Source organism: Suricata suricatta, chromosome 13 (assembly GCF_006229205.1).
Source record: "Suricata suricatta isolate VVHF042 chromosome 13, meerkat_22Aug2017_6uvM2_HiC, whole genome shotgun sequence".
Classification (NCBI taxonomy): domain Eukaryota; kingdom Metazoa; phylum Chordata; class Mammalia; order Carnivora; family Herpestidae; genus Suricata; species Suricata suricatta.
In genome coordinates, this window is record NC_043712.1 from 15,491,253 (window position 1) to 15,510,680 (window position 19,428).

The 19,428-nt window shown below is 39.6% G+C and overlaps 1 pseudogene; it reads left to right on the forward strand.

The window, feature by feature from the left end:
* The first annotated feature begins 696 nt into the window (after nucleotides 1–696).
* Nucleotides 697–1,075, forward strand: LOC115276784 (annotated as a pseudogene).
* Nucleotides 1,076–19,428: the final 18,353 nt, after the last annotated feature.

Here is a 19,428-nt window from a genome sequence, read left to right on the forward strand (position 1 = left end):
ACAGTGGCACTGTCTACAATAGCCAAACCATGGAAAGAGCCTAAATGTCCATCACCTGATGAGTGGATCAAGAAGATGTGGTGTGTATATATATACAATGGAGCACTACATGGCAATGAGAAAGAATGAAATATGGCAAATGGATGGACCTTGAGGGTGTCATGCTAACCCTCAAAATAAGTCAGGTGGAGAAGGACAGATACCATACGTTTGCACTCATAGGTCTAACAGGAGAAACTTAACAGAGGACCATAGGGTGGGGAAGGGAGAAATAGAGTTGGGGAGAGCAAGGGACACAAAACATGAGAGACTATTGAATACTGAAAATGAACCGAGGACTGAAGGGGGAGGGGGGGTGATGGTCATGGAGGGGAGCACTTATGGGAAGAAGCACTGGATGCTTTATGGAAACCAATTTGACAATAAACTATTATACATTTTTAAAAAATCTGCATGTCAGTAGAAGTGTGTGAAAGTGGACCCACACAAAGCTTTGAGAATCAATCAGCAAAGGACCCTGATGACAGGAAAATCATAAGCAGCACTTCTTGAATTTATACCATCTTCCAGACTGTTAGCACTTTGGGGATATTGTATCCCAGTAACTCTAGAGGGCAGACCTTTTTTTTCTCACATTTTACCAATTGAGAAAAGACTAGGCTTCTCCTGGGACAGCCACATGGGAGAAAAGCCAAGATGGTCAATGAGATCCCCAAGGCTCAGCCCACCTGACCTGGCAAAGATACAGTCTTTGGGAAGACCACTCACAAATGCCAGCCAAAATCATTTTTGAGGATGACCAGAGTCTTGGTTTCCATGACATTTCCCTTAAGCACCAATTTATTTTCTGGGGATACCCAAGAAACACATATCCCAGATTCCTGTAGCAGAAGATGATGATAATCAAAGTCTTCTTGGACATTTAGTGATTGTTGGCAAGAAATGTGCTGCTGATCTGGGCCTGAGGAAGAGTTATCAAATGGTGGGTGAGTGAAGGTTCAGATGAGGCACAGTTATCTGTTATGTTCACCTCCATGTTATTAGAGGTCAGCCGATGACTTGGCCTCCTGGTTAAGCATGTTTTAGAAATAATTTTCCCTTCTCTAGGCAATGATCAATATTTGCAAGTTCCAATATGTTAAACAGTACACTTATTTTTGCCTGTGTTTAGAGAGATTGAAATAATTTTTAAAAACCCATACATAATAAAACTCAATGTTGCATGGTTTATAGTTGTTGGGGTTTTTTTTTAAGGACTAAAACATGGGCACCTGGATGGCTCAGTCAGCTGAGCATCTGGCTTTGGTTCAGGTCATGATTTCGTGGTTCGTGGGTTTGAGTTCCGTGTCAGGCTCAGTGCTGATAGCTCAGAGCCGGGAGCCCATCTTTGGATTCTCTGACCCTCCCCTGCTCACAATGTCTCTCTCTCTCTCTCAAAATAAATAAAACATTAAAAAAATTTTTTAAGTAAAAGGACTAAAAGATAAAGACTTAAAGAAAATCTTCCTGTTCATACAACTACTTAGAAGCAAAGCCAAGACTTAAGCTCAGATCTGCTTAACTTCAATTTTGAGAGTCTAATCAATATACTGAATATTCTTGAGCTATATAGAATGACCTACTATAACAAGATGAAATTTAAAGAGAAAAAAAATGTAGGCTTTATGTTTTGATATTCCAGTGCAAAAGTAAGAATGAGGACTGGCAGAAAAATCATACGGAAAAAATTGTCAAAAATAAACAGAATTTAGGAGTGCCTGAGTGGCTCAGTTGGTTAGATGTCTGACTTCGGTTCAGGTCATGTTCTCATAGTTTACAAGTTCAAGCCCTGTGTTGGGCTCTTTGCTGACAGCTCAGATTCTGTGTCTCCCTCCCTCTCTGCCCTTCCTCAACTTGTGTGTGCCCGCATGTGCTTTCTCTCTATCTAAAAAATAAGTAAACATTAAAAATTTTTTAAAAGTAAACAGAATTTGAGTCAGCAACACAATATACCTACCCAAATGGCTTCCAGTATTAATTAATCAATTAATTAATTGATCATAATGGTAATCTCATTTTTTTTTTTTTTTACAGATGCTTAGACCAAAGCTAGAGAAGAAAGAATGTCTGGTCTGAGCAACACATGTGCAATGGGATGTTATGAAACTGAAACATGTCCAGAAGAAAATGACCATCACTAAGAAGGGGTCAATGAACTGTCATAAAAAGGATGGGACTCAGTTTATCCTGAAGTAGAGCAGATGTGAGCTAATGTATAATAATTACAACCATACCAAAGCTGAAGGGCCATCCCAGGAAGAAGTTGTAGACTTATTTTTCTTGGTCCCAAGGAATAAAATTTTGATATGAATGGAATCCTAAGAAAAACAGTTTCATTCAAATGAGAAAGAGCCATGGAGAGGTGAAACATGCTGTCCTGAGAGCACTGTATGGAAATGTCCCAGGAGACACTGAGAGGTCACAGTTTAAATCACTACAAGCCAGCGTGGGGGGGGGGGCGGGGGCGCCTGGGTGGCTCAGTCAGTTAAGCATCTGACTCTTGATTTTGACTCAGGTCATGATCTCACAGTTTGTGAGTTCAAGCCCCACAATGGGCTCTGCACTGACCGTGGAGTCTGCTTGGGATTCTATCTCCCTCCCTGTTCCTCCCCAACTTGTGTTCTTTCTCTCTCTCAAAATACATAAATAAACTTAAAAATTAAAATTTAAAAACAAATTATTGTAAAGGGGATTGAATATATGTGGTTGGACAGCATAGGGGTCATCCACTACTCAGAATACATGCTGTCACTCTCCCATGCAAGCTCATTAAAGGCATCACTAATCAATCATGGCACATTTCTCATGATGCTTCCTCAGATTCTTTCCAAACATAGAACTCCAGGCAACCATGTCCAATTAATTAGAGTTGGCATGTGCAATGAAACATCATTACTCTGTCCATATTAGGTATTACTGGTGTAAAACATGGGCTTTCAAGCTGATAACCACCAGCTCTGGAGATTCTGGAGCTATTAACAACTGCTGATGTCCAGGCTCCGCCCCGGCTCTCCTGAAAAAGTGTATCTAAATTCAGAACCCAGGAATCTGAATACAGAAGTTATCTCCAGGTGAATCAGATGTGTTGAGTCTAGCACAGTCTGGCACACTGGTATACAGCAACGAGTCATAAATCCTTCCCAATCCTTCAGCTATGTGATCCTTCCAAAATCAAATAGTCAAGAATGAAAGTGTGAGTGTTTATCTTTGTTTAGAGGTGCATGTATTACCCATGCATGCAGTAGCCATGTTGTCCCTGTTTCTCCCCTGTCAATGAAATTTTGTGTGCAAACCAACCCACAGTACAGATAGATTTATGTGTGCATCGGTCTCCTGACTTGCACTGACTGGATGAATCACACTACCTGTTAGAGTATAAAAGAGCAAACATTAGTAAAACTGATAATGTGCCTGGTGGTGGTGACTCAACCAAAGCGAGTACATCTGTCACAGAGGAGCAGCCTGCCAGCTTTCCACCAGGGGAATCGCAATTGAATAGTAATGCACCATACATAAAGCAACTTCAGTAATGCTCTCTGCCAAGTTAAATCCCCATACGTTGGAAACGTGTGCATATACTGGGCAAAAGCACAGTCACATAGTATAAACAGGTCAGAGGCTTTGTACTCAGAACATAACATCTTAAAATCATAGACTCATCCAACAAGCATCGGGTCCTATGTTAAGAACTGAGGAAAGAGTGGTGAGTGCCACAGACACATTCCTTGCAATTTTGCTCCTTCAAAGAGTCGTGGAAGCAGAGTACTGTACTGTGTTTGGAAATGAGAGTCAAAGCTGGGGAGGAGGCAAAGGTGAGCTCATGTAGAGTCTTGTAGTACCAAACATATTACGATATTTGATCTTTAACTTGAGAATGAGAAAGTGACAAGCCATGAAGAAATTCAAACCAAATAGTGTACTCTGTATGGAGAAAGACCACTTGGGCTTCACTGCAGAGAAAGGCGAGAGGCCAGGACTGGAGGGAAATACACCCATTAGAAGACAATGTAGGAGTGGGGCCGTGGGCCATCCTTCCGGCTAACCATCAGCATCTATATCCAATTACAAGTTCAGTCATTTCAAGTTGGTAGCACGTAATCAGTATGATGGGAGCATTTACACAATGGAAATTGGCAAACGCTGCAAAAAATGTTCCTCCTGAGAGCTGGTCATTAAACATTTATCAGCACACCACATCTGCGCCAAGTACATGTTTTATGGTCTACACACAGTGTGAATGAAGGCATTGATATAAAAGTCTAATTCAGAGGAACTTCACTATGAAAGCTGAACATGGAGAGAAGGTTTTGTCGATGAGAATATCTATCACTTATAAAGGGCTTTGCCATTTGCAAGATGCATTTATATTTATCTTCTGTTTACCTTTCTTCTTTTGCAAAATGAAGATAATTGTTATCTTTATTTTACAAATAAGGAAAAGCTTAATGAAGATAACAGGATTTTTGAAAGGACTGAATGAGAACGTTTATGGAAACGCTAAAGAGAATGCTGGGCACATATTAAGTGCTCAATAAAATTTCACCATTATTATTATTATTATTATTATTATAAACTCTTATTTTAGTATCAAAACAAGTCTATAACCTAGACATGTCTATTTACATTTCCTTAAAGTTGGACTTAGGACTCAGAGAATTGAAATCACGTGACTGAGACCTAGATTAGAAATAACAGAAGAGGGGAACCTGAGTGGGTTAGTAGGTTGAGGGTCCAGCTTTTAATTTTGGCTCGAATTACGATCTTGCAGTTTGAGAGATCAAGCTCCACATTGGCTCTGCGCTGGCAGTGTGGAGCCTGCTTGAGTTTTTCTTTCTCATTCTTTATGCCACTCCCCAACCTGCGCGCGCGCACACACACACACACACACACACACACACACACACTCACACTTTCTCTCTCTCTCAAAATAAATAAACATTTAAAAAAAGAAATAACAAAAAAGTAACCTAAAACCAGAAGTTCTTTTGATTCTTGGTCCAGTGTTATGTCCACAGAGCACGTTGAAATTTATTCACTCATTTATTTATCCATCCATCTCCTCAACAAGTATGTGTTTGATACTTACTACATGCAGGTGCTATAATGGAGAAGTCATAATAAGCCAAAAACTACCTTTTCTGTAATGGAGCAAACAGTGTAGTGGTGAATGGCAGAATTAGCACATTAAAAACCCAAGAACTATATAATAAATGTTGGGGGGTGTAAGTGCTGTGAAGAACAATAAATGGCCTTTGTGAAGCAGAGAGTGTAGAGAGATGGCATTTTAGGTAGGGTGGTCCCTGAAGGCCTCTCTATGGAGACTGCTGACGTGACTCCATGAATAGAAAGGGCATCTTGGGAAGAACAGTACATATGGGGGCGGGGCAAGGTAAGTGTGAAGGCCCTGACCTAACACAGTGGTTGGTATATCTGAGAAGTGAAGGAGATCATAGTGACTGGGTAGAGGCAGCCCGAGAGGGGAAAGTAATAGAAGATAAGATCAAAGAAATAGTCAGAATCCAGATCTTACAGGCTTTATAGGTCAAGGCCTGGTCCTTAGTACCCTCCACTGAATTGTGTGCATTGTAATGACTTTACATTGCTTTGAGTGGAAGGTGGTAGATCTCAGTAACCATTCTGAAAGCATTTCCTGTAAGCTCATAGCATCTTCCTATCTGAATATAAAGGTTGGTTGGTCTCTCTGGATTCCTTCAGTCTCTCTGTCACTTAGTCTTAATTTTAATTGGATAAATGTGCATTCATTCACTCATTTACTTATTCTTTATGTCACTGCACTGTGTGCCAGGCATCGTGCTAATCCCTGGGAACAAATTGGTGAACAAGCCAGTAACGTCTCTTGCCCCCAAGACACTGGCAGTTCAATACGAAATAAGAGCATAATCACAAGTAATGAAGTGCAGAGTGACAAGAGCTATATCCACATAAATACTCAAAAAATGCATGTTCCTACATATCCCCACGATTCACATTCATAAGGTACCCTAGCGTGGGCTGTTCTGAAGTACAATTCTGTGATCCACAAGGGTGATAAAGCCTGCGAACGCAGAGCACAGCTTGCTTTGCCAAACATGGAGAAATTAGCAATAAAGACAGGAAAATATTATTTTGTTGTTTTTAACTAAACTCTATAACTGGAATAATATTACCTTTAATGAGGCTGGGGAACTTCCTCTGAGGAGTCTAAAGCCCTTTACCGATGTTATTCCATTAATTCTCCTTAAGTCTGGAACTTGGCACCTGAAGCACAATGCATTATGCAAAACTAAAGCACACTTTGCATAGAGAAAAGACTGTGTTTCAATTTTTCCCATGTGCTCAACTTCAAAATACTGGCAGATCTGCCGTCAGGTCATGTATCCCATATCTATGCTCTTGATGTTAAAATCATCCTAGATGGCATCTATCTATCTTGTGGTTGGTGTGAGGGTGTGGGCTGAAAGAGAGAGAGAGAGAGAGAGAGAGAGAGAGAGAGAAAGTTTAGCACATGTGGCCAAAAATGTACCTGAAGGTGCACCTGGGTGGCTCAGTTGGTTAAGCCTCCGACTTTGGCTCGGGGTCAGATCTCACATTTGTGGGTTCAGGCCCCATATCAGGCTCTGTGCTGACAGCTAGCTCAAAGCCTGGAGTCTACTTACAGTTCTGTGTCTCCTTCTCTCTCTGCCCCTCCCCCTCTTATGCTCTGTCTCTCTCTGTATCAAAAATAAATAAAACATTAAACAAATTTTTAAAAATGTACCTGAAATATTTTATTAGATTAAGGATAAGATTGAGATCGTAGCAAACATTTGATTCAACAAAATCCTATGGAAACCTTCTCTAATGTGCTATGTGATGAGTTCTGCTACAATGCTAGATAGATAACTAACTACATAAGCAAGTAGATTTGACGCACGCATCATGTGCCCAGTTTGGTGCTAGATAATTTGTAGAAGGAAAATGAGATCAAGACAACTCCCTGTTTCAGTCTAGGAGAAATCACAGCCTTACACAAAGCACTAAATTTACAATGCAAACTTAGAGCAAGGGCTAGATTGGGCAGTTTAGCCTCCAAGTGCTTCCTGGAGTTCAAAGAACGCCGAAATCAATGCCAACTGGAAGGATGAGAAAATCTTTATGATGAGCAATAGATCTGAACTGATCTTTGAAGACCAAGATGGATTCAGAAAGGTGATTTTGCAATACAGTCCCAGAGATGGAGAAGTTGCCTAATAACCTAAATATTGCAAAATTCAGAGCAGACAAAAGTCACCCATTCTTCTTCCCCTTCCCTGGGGTTGAGAGGGGTGGACTGCATACCTCATAACTCCCGGGAACCTAGCATTCTACTCATCATTGTCAGTATTCCCTGAATAGTGATGTTGAAATGGTCCTATGAGCTGCTGGTCACCTTCCAGTTCAAATTCCTCGCTACCTTTTCTTCATCTGCCCTGGAAAGCCTCTGTCCCCAACTCCGCATGGATTGCCTACAACCTACCATCACCATTTCTGTGGCCTTTCCCTCTCCTCACTGTGCTTCACTCCTCTGCTCTCCTGATTCAGCTACAGCCCCTGCAGAAGCCTGGCCCCCAGTGCTCATCCTCTGACTCACAGCCTCTGGGGAAGCCTATGCTGTTCCCCTTCTTGAAAAGGTTAGAGAAAAGGGAAGAGAAGAAAGTACCAAGAAAAAGGAACTTAAAACTGGACATTAGAAATTGTCACAGCTAAACTTAAGAAACAGGATCACTCCCCATCTTCTCCACAAGAATCTCTTCCTGGTTCCTGGCTCAGTGATTCTTGGCCTAGGACCTATCCTTACCGTCTGTGCTGCAGATGGTGTGTGCCACACTGCTTGGACTCGGGCTCCCTGGGGTTGCAACTCAGGGATATCGCTTCCCAGTTGTGAGGATCTGAGCAAGTTTCTTCATCTGTAAATGGGAATCGTGGCACCTACTACAGGGCATTGCGCTAAGGATGAATTGGGCTTGTATAGGTAAAACATTTAGTGCCTGAAACATCTCCAAAAATGTGAGAAGGGTATTCACTATTAACATTGTTATCTTCACCAAGTTTCCGGGCCCTAATATGTTTTTCCTAGGAAACCAAGCTCCCTGTGAAAAGAATGTATATACTCAGGAATTCAGGTCCCTCAGTTTTGTTTTGTTTTTAATTTAATTTTTATCTTTTTTTTAAGTTTATTTATTCATTTTGGGAGAGAGTATAAGTGCATGAGCATGGGAGGAGCAGAGAGAGAGAGACATAAGGAGAGAGAAAGAATCCCAAGCAGGAAGCATACACCCAGCACAGAGCCCTATGTGGGGCTTAGTCGCACAAATTGTAGGATCATGACCAGAGCCAAAATCAAGGGTTGGCTGCTTAACTGACTGAGCCACCCACCAGGCGCCCTTAACTTTTATCATTTAAAAAAAACGACTATATTCTGAGGAATATTTGCCTATCCCATAGTCTTAAAGATAGTCTCCTTTTTTTCCCTGGAAGTTTATAATTATTGCTTGTACTTTAAGTCCATGGTCCATCTGGAATTATAGCTTGCATATTGTATAACATATCTACCATTATTTGACCTGCCTATTCAATTTTTCCTGAACCACTTTTGGAAGATATTCTCCTTTCTTTCACTGAATTGTTTTGTGTACCTGCTGAACATTAATGGACTATATATAAGTGGGGCTATTTCTAGATGGGTCCCTTGGTTTTGATGTGTCCCAGTGAGGGGATACCAGACCTCCTTCCATCCCATAATCTTTCATAAGATCCACTTAAGAGTTTTCAGAAAGAAAGAGTTTTATTTCTAAAAGAAATCCAGCTACTTAATTGGTTTTTTTTCCTCCTCATTAGCGTTCCATAGAGGTCAGTTGCTTCATTTTACAGATGAGGAAACTGAAGCCAAGAAAGACAAATGTCATTTGCCAAGGCCACCCATAAAATTAATGGCAAAGACAAAACTAGAAACCTGATTTTTCCCCCTTTCTTTAGATATATGTCTCTTTCTGGTGATGCACCTTTATTATATCTTGTGTGAGCATGAAAATACCTCCACTTGTTTTGAAGCCAAAGTAGGCTAGATTCAGAGCATGAGTGTCCAATGTCTTAAATTACATTTTTTAAGGTTTCTGAAGACCACCCACCAAGACAACCCTAACATTTTCCTGAACTTCACTAAATTCAGACAGGTTTCTTCTTGAGAACGGATCCCAGACCTCTCTTTTTTTAGAGCATTTAGTTTAGAAATTGTAATTACAAATTATTTCTGTGCCCCTCCAAGATGAAGACTTAAGTCTTTCCCCAGCCTCTTGCCATCTGCAATTCAGGGATGTCTTCCCTCAAAGACCAGGGAGCCATTGCTTTGAAACATAATTATCTAGGAGGATAGCACTCCCATCTCCTAGTCTCTGGGGTGGTAGGAACCGAACTTCCAAAAGCGACAAAGCACACACAGGTACATAGCCTAATCATCTTGACAAACCACCCCTCAATGTGTTCCAGTAATTTTTCATTAACTCTCCTCAGTGCTAGAGAGAAAGAAAGGTAGGAAGGAAGGATGGGAGGAAGGAAGGAAGGAAGGGAAAAGAAAAAATTTTAAACAAAAAGGCCCTGTCTTTTGTTTCAGCAAAGTTGAGCTCAGTCCTGTACTAAAGTCTCTCTCACCTGCTACAGTAGACTGAATAAAATTTGTCGTGCTATTTTTAACAACTCTCTGGTGCAATTTTACTTAGACACCAAAGGGTCCAGGACAAAGGGCTGCTTCAGTCCAGCTTCCTCGTTTGTTTGGGAAGGCACAAGCAAGTTAACTGGAAGCAGCCCAAATATTGCCGATTCATTTGCATTTAAATAGTTCAAATGGCATTTGGTAAGAGCTATTCGATGTCCAAGAAGGCTTTGGAGGCTTTTAAACTTCAAAACAGAAGGTCAGGTTTGATCAGCAGGAAAAGAACCTCAGTGCTAAGTGGCCAAGTTGAGTCCCAAGCTTCTGACCTGGGAAGCCTGTTTCAGCTTGCAGCCTGGGGGAAGTGACTCTTACAAGCTTGCTGCAGGACTGATGGCCAGGCCTGGCCTGGGTAACAGTGACATGGGGTCTTACTTTCCAGGCTGCTAAACTACAGCCTCCTGTCCCCTTCCTTAATCTGCTGGGAAACATATCATTTATTCACTAACAAATTAGTGTCTTAGTTATTAAGTTTTTTGTTGTTATTGTTTTCTAAGATGTGGCCAGTGCTAAATTAGTTAGCAAAGAAGCCATTAGACTGAGGTGGCCCTAAAGCCATGGTGGCCTAGAGAAGCAAACCAAAACCTAAGCCTGTTAATGCCTCAGTGTTAGGAAATTGAAACTTAAGGACCACTAATCATGAATGGCCAATTAAGCTACAACCAATGAATAATTTTCTTCACTTCGTTTCTGCCTTTCCTCCTTAAATGTCTTTCCCAAAGCCGCTGTCCGTGTAGTGTTCCTAGCCACTTCTGGTTTGGTGCTACCCAATTCCAATCAATAAACTCCTCAAATTTTTAATATACCTTACTTTATCTTTTATACACTCACATTATCTTTTCTTATGTCATAAGATTAACAGAGAATAACAATGATACTTGTTGGGATGATGATGATGATTAATTGAGTAATTTCTATATGCTCATTTTTTATGCTTTAAAGACCCTGGACCCTTTGTCCTGGTGACTCCAGCCAAGCTTCCTCTTTTGTTTACAACAATCCTATGAGTTCTGTTTTATTCTTTCCATTTATGAAAAAAAATTGAAAAAGATAAAATAAAACTGAGGCACAGAAAGGTTGAGTAACCTGTCAAAGGTCACACAGCTGGTAACAGTAGTACCAGAATAAAACAGGCACACTGGCTCTAGAGCATTAATAATATACATAAAATATTCAGCTAGCTATTTTGTGTATAAAAGGGACTAAAAAATGGCAATATTATCACTAAAAATAGTAAATTCCAACTGTGCCCTTATCAGTACTGACTTTTCACACCAACACTGTCTTTGACTTTTAACTTGCTATCTAACCTTTGATCACCTTAACATTCCTTCTGTCTGTCTCCAAGCAACTACCCCAACCAAACTCTCTATCTGAATATGACATTTCTAATTGTCACAAGTCTGATCCAGCTCTCTCCAACTCAAGTCATGCCTTCTTTGCTGATCAAAATACACAAGAACCACAAAAACAGTAAAAAAGTGAGCCAGTAAAAATAAATAAATAAATAAATAAATAAATAAATAAATAAATAAATAAATAAATAACAAAACAAAAAGACAATGGGAGTGAGAAATCTGCAAAGTCAGAGGACATGGGAAAATAATAGACGGTTCATTCACCCTCAGTGCCTGACAAGATGCAATCAACCTTAGTGCAAAAGAAAAGGCATGGGCACAAGCCTGGGGACAACGGAGGACAAAACAGAACTGAGGCATGATCGCACTACCTGCTGGGGCATGAAAGTAAGCAACTGCGGCCCTGGTGGTGAAAGACAATGTGGTAAGTAGAGTGTGAGAGAGGCACGTGTGGAATTATTGAACGCCACGCTAGACACTGCAGAAAGATGCAAGCCTTGTTCTCTCAAACACAAGACATTACCCGGATTACCGTAACTGAAGGGGAAAGGCTTAGCTGCTCAGGTGCTAGTCTAACCCGGCATGCCATTTACCTTCCCTACGCTGAAATCACTGTGCAAATAAATGCACCTGCCCATTCTCCCTAGATTTACAGTTTATCTTGTCTTGCTTCACAGGATAACAACTCAAAAATAAGCCTTAAAAATCATCTCATTACAATCTTTGTTTACCAGTAAATGCAATTTAGTTTAAACACGGAAAAGCAGTAAGTTAACCACGGTCACACAGTTTACCAGTGGCACACCAGGGCAATGCACAGGATTTGGTTCTTTTAGGAAAGGGGATCGATGAACACCTTGAAGTGGTTTGCACTGTATTTCAGGAACTTGCTTTGTTTTTCTCAATGAAATCCATGAATCAAATATTTTAAGACCCACTGTTATGAGTTTTTCCACAAAGAGCTTAAGAGGTGCAAGTAAATTGCATTTAGACATTATTGTTTCCATTGACTCGTTTAGAAGCCATAATGAGAGAAGAAATCTGAGAAGAGAACAAACTAAAATAAAATAAATAACCTTCCTCCAGTTCCTTCAGTCCACTGACTGGGAAAGATAAAGTTTCTAAAAACAACATAGACAAAAAAAAAAAAAAAAAAAGAATTGTTGCTGATGCTGCAGTTAATTGTAAATGATTCCACTACCCAGCATCTCCTGCTCTGAATGCTTAAGCACCTGGGCCATCTGTTTTCAGACCCACTGCAAACTCACCACTCCTGGCTGCCTGTGGTAAGGGAAACAAAGGTTTTACCTGGGTTATTGCTCTTCTAAAAAGAATTTCAACAGTACCACAAAAGAAAATAGCAGCTAGAAAAATGATGGTTATAACACTGTATAAACGGAGAGGATTGCCAAACCCTTTTCAAACTCAACTTCCAGAGAGAAGACTATAATCACTTTTTTTCTTGGGAGTATTATGCAAAGTATGAATGTGGGGGAAAACATTTTCTTTTCTCTTCTTTTCTTTTGATGCAAAAAGGTGATTTTATGAAAGCCCTGGGACAGGAGTTGTGAGCAGAAAGAACTGCACTGAGGTTGTGAAGAGTAACTGATTATATACTATGGAGCTGAGGGAGGTAAAGGCAAAAGTGAGGCCTCCAAAAGGACTTTCATATGCTAAAGAGGATTCTTAAGATACCAGAGGCCTTGGTGTAGTCAAGTTAAGGTTGTTTCTCCCCTAACATTTCCATGAATTTACTCAGAGAATAGATTACTTGTACTACAACGGCTACTAAATGTATGCAAGCAGAGACACTGCAAAGATGCAAAGAAACAAAGCTAGAAATTGCGTCCATCTATGGTTGTTTCCCTTCTAACATCTTCATGGATTTACTTAGAGAATAGATTACTACTACTACTACTACTACTACTACTACTACTACTACTACTACTAAATGTATGCAAGCAGAGACACTGCAAAGATCTAAAGAAATGAAGCTAGAAATTGGGGGTCACATATGAAAATGCAAAACTGAGAATGATGATATAGGAAGCTGAGTCTGAAGTGTCACCTGATGTATTTATATCTTTGTATGAATTCATGTCTTTAAGAAAAAATCTGGGATCTTTCCCTTGCAGCAAGTAGATTCTGTGCATGTGGTATTTTTATAGGCAATCCTAAGTCAGTGCAATGGGCAGCAGGCACTCATGCCAGAGTTTGGAAAATGAAAGTTCACAAAATGGGTTAGCCATGCCAATAGAGAAATAATCAGCAAAAGATATATTAATATAGTTTTTCCCCAATGGGAAAAAACATATTAAATATAGATTTTTTTCCTAGGTAGATTTCATTGCCTCCATTTTGCAGAAGAAGGAATGGAGACTTGGAAGGAAGGTGGGCAACTTGCCCAAAGTCACATGGCTAGTGTCTCACAGAGGGAGCATTTGAAACCACATCTGTCTACAAAGCCCAAGCACATCCAGTGATGTGTGGCTGCCTCCCAACATTACGACATCTCCATTTATTGAACTGCATTTCTTGCCTTTGCTTATAGTTTCCCCTCTGAAATGTATTTCCTATACCACATGGCAGTTACTCAGCTGGGTCCCATCCTTTGAGACTTGCTTCAAAATCCATCTTCTCTGCAGAGCTTTATCCAAATGTCCCCAGTTACTAGCCTCATCTACCTTTGAATTCTCATGTGATTTTATATCTACATTTCTTATAATTTTCTTGTTTTCTATTCAGTACCATAGCTAATTATATAAATACCAATGTCTTCCCTGAGACAGAAAACTCTTATTTCGCTTTCTAAATCTCACTGTATCTGAAGTGCTGATGCATAGGGGCACATGTACCCCAATGTTCATAGCAGCACTGTCAACAATAGCCAAATCATGGAAAGAGTCTAAATGTCCATCATCTGATGAATGGATCAAGAAGATGTGGTATATATACACAATGGAGTATTACATGGCAATGAGAAAGAATGAAATCTGGCCATTTGTAGGAAAGTGGATGGACCTTGAGGGTGTCATGCTAAGCGAAATAAGTCAGGCGGAGAAGGACAGATACCATATGTTTGCACTCATAGGTCTAACAGGAGAACAGGAGAATCCTAATGGAGGACCATGGGGAGGGGAAGAGGGAAAGAGAGTTGGGGAGAGAGAGGGATGCAAAACCTGAGAAACTATTGAATACTGAAAAGGAACATAGGGTTGAAGGGGAAGCGGGAAGGGGGCAAAGAGGTGGCAGTGATGGAGGAGGGCACTTGTGGGGAAGAGCACTGGGTGTTGTATGGAAACCAATTTGACAATAAACTATTTATAAAAAAATAAAAAATAAAATGAGTTTATTAAATTAAAAAATAAATAAATAAATCTCACTGTATCTTAAACTGCAACTTACACTAGAGGAGAGATTATATAGAACATGAACAAGATTTTTGGCCTTTGTATCAAGGGGACTGCAAGTTCCAGATCCACCACGTTACCTAGCACCATGCAAATCAGTGAACATCTGTGAGCCTCATTATCCTAATCCCTATAACAGATAATAAACAATGACTTCCTCTCATTGTTAGTGTTAGAAACAGGTGAGTTGAATGGGTAGAAATACTGGGTTTTTATCAGGATTGAAGGAGTATTTTACTTAACATGTATGTTTGGCTGCTCCAAGAAAAGGACCACAAAATAAAAAGGCTTTAAAAACATGGAAGCTACCAATTAACAGCAGAAAAACATTTCAGGCTGGCAGCAACTGTACTACATAAGTTATACAAAAATTCAGGTTCCTTGCATCTTCTGCTCCTTTATTAGTGCTACCCTCATGTGTACATTTGGAGCTGTATTGCAGGTTCATCCGTGTACCAGATGACAGGAAAGTGAAGACATGAAGTCAAAACCACCTATTTTCACGGAAGTCAAGTGAGGCGGAAGTCACAGCACATAATTTCTGCTTATAGTCCATTGTCAATAACCTGGTTTCCATTGCTACATCTAGTTGTTAGTCACTGTAAACTGAAACCTCTGGCTGGGCGACCATGGGTCCACCTTGAATTAAATTATTGCAAAGATGGCGAAAATGGAATTGGGTGGAAAATAAGCAATTTTTGCCAAAGGAAATATAGAAAAATAAAATAAGATGGTATTTGAAGCACCAATCATCATTAAGGCATGAAGCCCCAATGTAGACCTCACAGGCAGGTTTTATTGTGCGAACGTTTCAGTACAGCTCAATATGCATAATGAAATTAAATGCTTTAGAGAGATGATTAAGCTATTTGAATATGCTAATTGTGGGCACCACAAACAGATCTTAAGCTGTCAGTGAAGTACAGCTATTGCTTATCCTAAACCATCGATGCAGATGACACCACGCAGTTCTCAGAACCTGGATACCTTTGGTAATCTTCAGGAGATGAGGAATTCCCAATGTTGCCCAATTCCATATTTAAATGATCAGTAATAGCTATTACTCATATGGAACTCATTACTAGGAAGCACTTTCTTAAAAAGAAAACACTTCAGTTAGATACCAAAAAGAACTCCCTAATTAAAAGTATTGAGAGACACTAACACTTTCTTAATGGAAAGTACACAATTTCCTCCTCTGGAGAGAGGAAGGAGAATTGAGGCACTATCTCATGATAACCTCATATAACAAGGCTTTAAAACAATAAGCAGAGATCGAAGCTGATGTGATAGAATCATAGGGAGGCTCCAAGAGAGCCTGGAAACATGAAATGAGACTATCTCTACCCTACAGAGGTAATAATCAGTTGTTACTTCTTGTTTATTTCCAATGAAGACATGCTTTTTGGAAACTGCGTGGTAAACTTTAATTATTAACAAAACGAATAAAAATATTTATAAGAAAGCAACTATAAAGTAAATGAAAGAGCACACCAACAAATTAGCATTTAATTACCAAACACTGCAAGAGGCAGCTAAGCAGAGTGCTGCAGCTGAACAAGAAAATGGGGGTAGAGTTGGGTATGAACTCTTCTAAGGATGGGCATCAGCCACACAGAGCTATCTTGAAATTTGTGCCAACAAATAACAAGGGGAGGGTGGGGGAAGGGGGAGGAATCCTGTTTGTGTTCATTTGCAGGCAAATAAAATCTATCTTTACAACTCAGTGCCAAAGCTGTACTTTATGTAATTTATCAACTAGAACTAACTTTATCCGATGGAACCTTCTTGCTAAAGCTTAAGAATCATCCACTCTATGACTATGGATAAGACACTTAGCTTTACTGAGTCTCTAGACCTACATTCTTGGAAAAATGAGGATGGTGAAGGTAATGTAGGGAGTGGGAGTGGAAATTGATAACAATGGTTTCAAAATACCAATATCCTAATATTTTGGGCCTATAATCTTCTCAACCTGGGATGTTTCCTATTGAATAAACCAACTGGCAATTAGAGACTAGTCCAAAGATCTGGTCCAACACACTACTGTAGAAACTCTGGTCTGGGCTCATGGGTATTTCACACTGTGAGGATCAGGAGGAGAACTTAGTAACTACTGGTATGTGGTAGAGTTTTTCTGGAGATATCTCTGAAGAGGGAGCAATTGTTTCTACAGCACTACAAGCAATACCTGCCTCCTTCAAAACTTGGTACTACCATGTTTAATTTGAACATCTTTGGCCAGATATTAATATCTCTGTGACTCAGTTATTTTTATTCATAAAATAGACATAGTAGTGCTACTCTATAGGAGTCTTGTGAGAATTTGAAGTAATCATTACTGAAAATGTCTAGTGAGGCACTGAGTAATAGGGGCCTGGGTGGCTCAGTTGGTTAAGCATCCAACTTCAGCTCATGTCATGATCTCATGACTTGTGAGTTCAAGCCTCATGTCAGGCTCTGTGCTGACAGCTTAGAGTCTGGAGCCTGCTCAGATTCTATGTCTCCCTCTCTCTCTCTGCCCCTCCCCCACTCATGCTCTGTCTCTCTCTTTCAAAAATAAATAAACATTCAAAAAAATTTTTTAAATAATCACTGAGTAAATCCTTGTTATGATCACTTTAGTTCTCATTGACTGTGACTCTAATATAGAGCTATCCCAACAGATATATGTATGAGGCCCAGGGAAGTCCTTATTTAGAAAACTAAAAATGTAGTCAACCCTTAGCAGGGCCCTCTATAAAAATGTATGCTTTTCCTGAATGTTCTCCCAGCTCACAGTAACCTCACCTTCTCTGTAAACTAGCTCCTTCTCCAAGCCATGGAGCTAGGCAACTAGTACCCATATTTGAACAGTTATTCTGCTCACCATCCCCACATTTGTTTGTCTATGGGATGACAATTAGGTCTGTGATGAGCCATTCCAATCTTTTGTCACTGAATTGTGGAACTGAGATTGAGGATCTTTTAGTGGTTGGTCCTATAACATGAAAATTTGTGAACTGAAGCATGACCTTATTTTCTACTATGTGGGTCAAGGAGTTGAAAAAGGAAAAAAAAATCAAGCAGAAATCAATGATAAAATAAGAAAAAGAGTCCTGAAGACTTTCCACGTTCTGTATCTAATTCCATAGTTTCCAAATCTGAACATCTATTAGAATCAGCTGGAGATTTCTTAAAATTTCCAAACTCTAGACCACGCTATAGACTTAATTAAATCATAACCTATGGATATAGGATATAGGTATTATATTGTTAAATCTCAGAGTGATTCCAATGTACAGATATGCTTAGAAACACTTTTCTAGTCTTTCCTGAGAACCCATTTATAGAACTGACCGTGGGTTACATAAGTCATTCCAATATCCTTATAGTAAGTTCCATTATTTTTACTTATGCTATCTGAATTTATATATTTTACTTAGAAGTAAAAAAAAAAGACAGAGTTGAAATTTGGGAATCATACACTTTGTCAACACTAAACAGGGAACTAGACAAGCGTTCAATTGTACAAATTAGTCCACAAGGTTGGAATTTAACTAATAATTTGAGTTTTAGTTATATACTACTATTGCAAAATAAATCCTTAAAGTTTCATTCAAAGACCTATAAAATGGGGTAGCTAGGTGGCTCAGTAGATTAAGCATCTAACTCTTGATTTCATCTCAGGTCATGATCTCATGGTCTTGAGATCAGGCGCTGAACTGGGTATGGTGTCTACTTAAGATTCTCTCTTTCCATCTCCCTCTGCCCCTTCTCTGCTAGTGTGTGCTTACTTTAGCTCTCTCTGTCTTTCAAAAAAAGAAAAGACATATAAACACTATAATATGGCATATATAATTGGGTGAACAAAAAATGGAGATAAACCTTAGACGCTAGTAAGCCAGGCATCTTTTAATGATATCCCATTAGTTTCTTCTGAGTTTCCTAGTAGTCAACCAGAAAAGGACAACTAGTTTAGTCAACTAATTGCATTTACATTTGACAAAAGCAAATTATCTGGAAATGCAAATGTTCTTGGTATGGAAAGCAGACATGAATTTCTTCCTTAGGTCCCTTTTAATAAGAGGCAATGAATTTGGAAGCAAGGTCAAAGAAACATGGCAGAACAACAAACACAATGGGTGAGACATAATGTTAGGCCAAAACAACAGAAAGGAAAATCATGCTGAACCAAAGCAAAGAGCCCAAAGAAGGCTGCAGCCTCTTTAAAGCACCCTCTCTGATATGGAAAGGACCAACACCCTTCCCCACTGTTGAGAAGAAAACTATATATTTGAGAGCCAGGACACAGGCAAATCCTGAAACTATTCATTCACAAGTGCCTGCCCCATTGGATGTTTCCCATTTCTAGAAACTGCCTCCCAGGGTCAGACTAAGTAGTCTTGCAAGTTTTACCTTCTGTTCCATTAGCTGAGGATCTTACCATTGACTCAATTCCTGCTCCTTAAATTTCCTGTTTACTCAGTGAATGTCCTCTGCTTAGGAGCTCCCCGGAATTTTAGATTCCTCAATGAAAAGGTTACAGCACTGCCTATAGACTTCCAAACATCAGTCATTCAAGTGTACACAGGCATCACGTGTGGGAGGGAAGGTTAAAACGCAGATTCCTAAAGTGTACTTTCTGGGAATTTGTTTCAGTTGGTCTTTAATGGACCAAAAAAATCTATACTTTCAAAAACATTGCAGATAACATTGATTCAGATGCAACCTGCACTAGACTTGGAGAAGCCTGTCTTAGGAAATTCTCAGAGTATTTCCACTACTTTTATGCCTTTCCCTTTTTTATCCCTACCTTCATATTTCCCAAACATTTATTATGTTCCTCACACCATACGAGGTCCTTTGCCATAAGTCAACTTAAAACGTTTTTATAAGAACACCTTATGGTAAATAT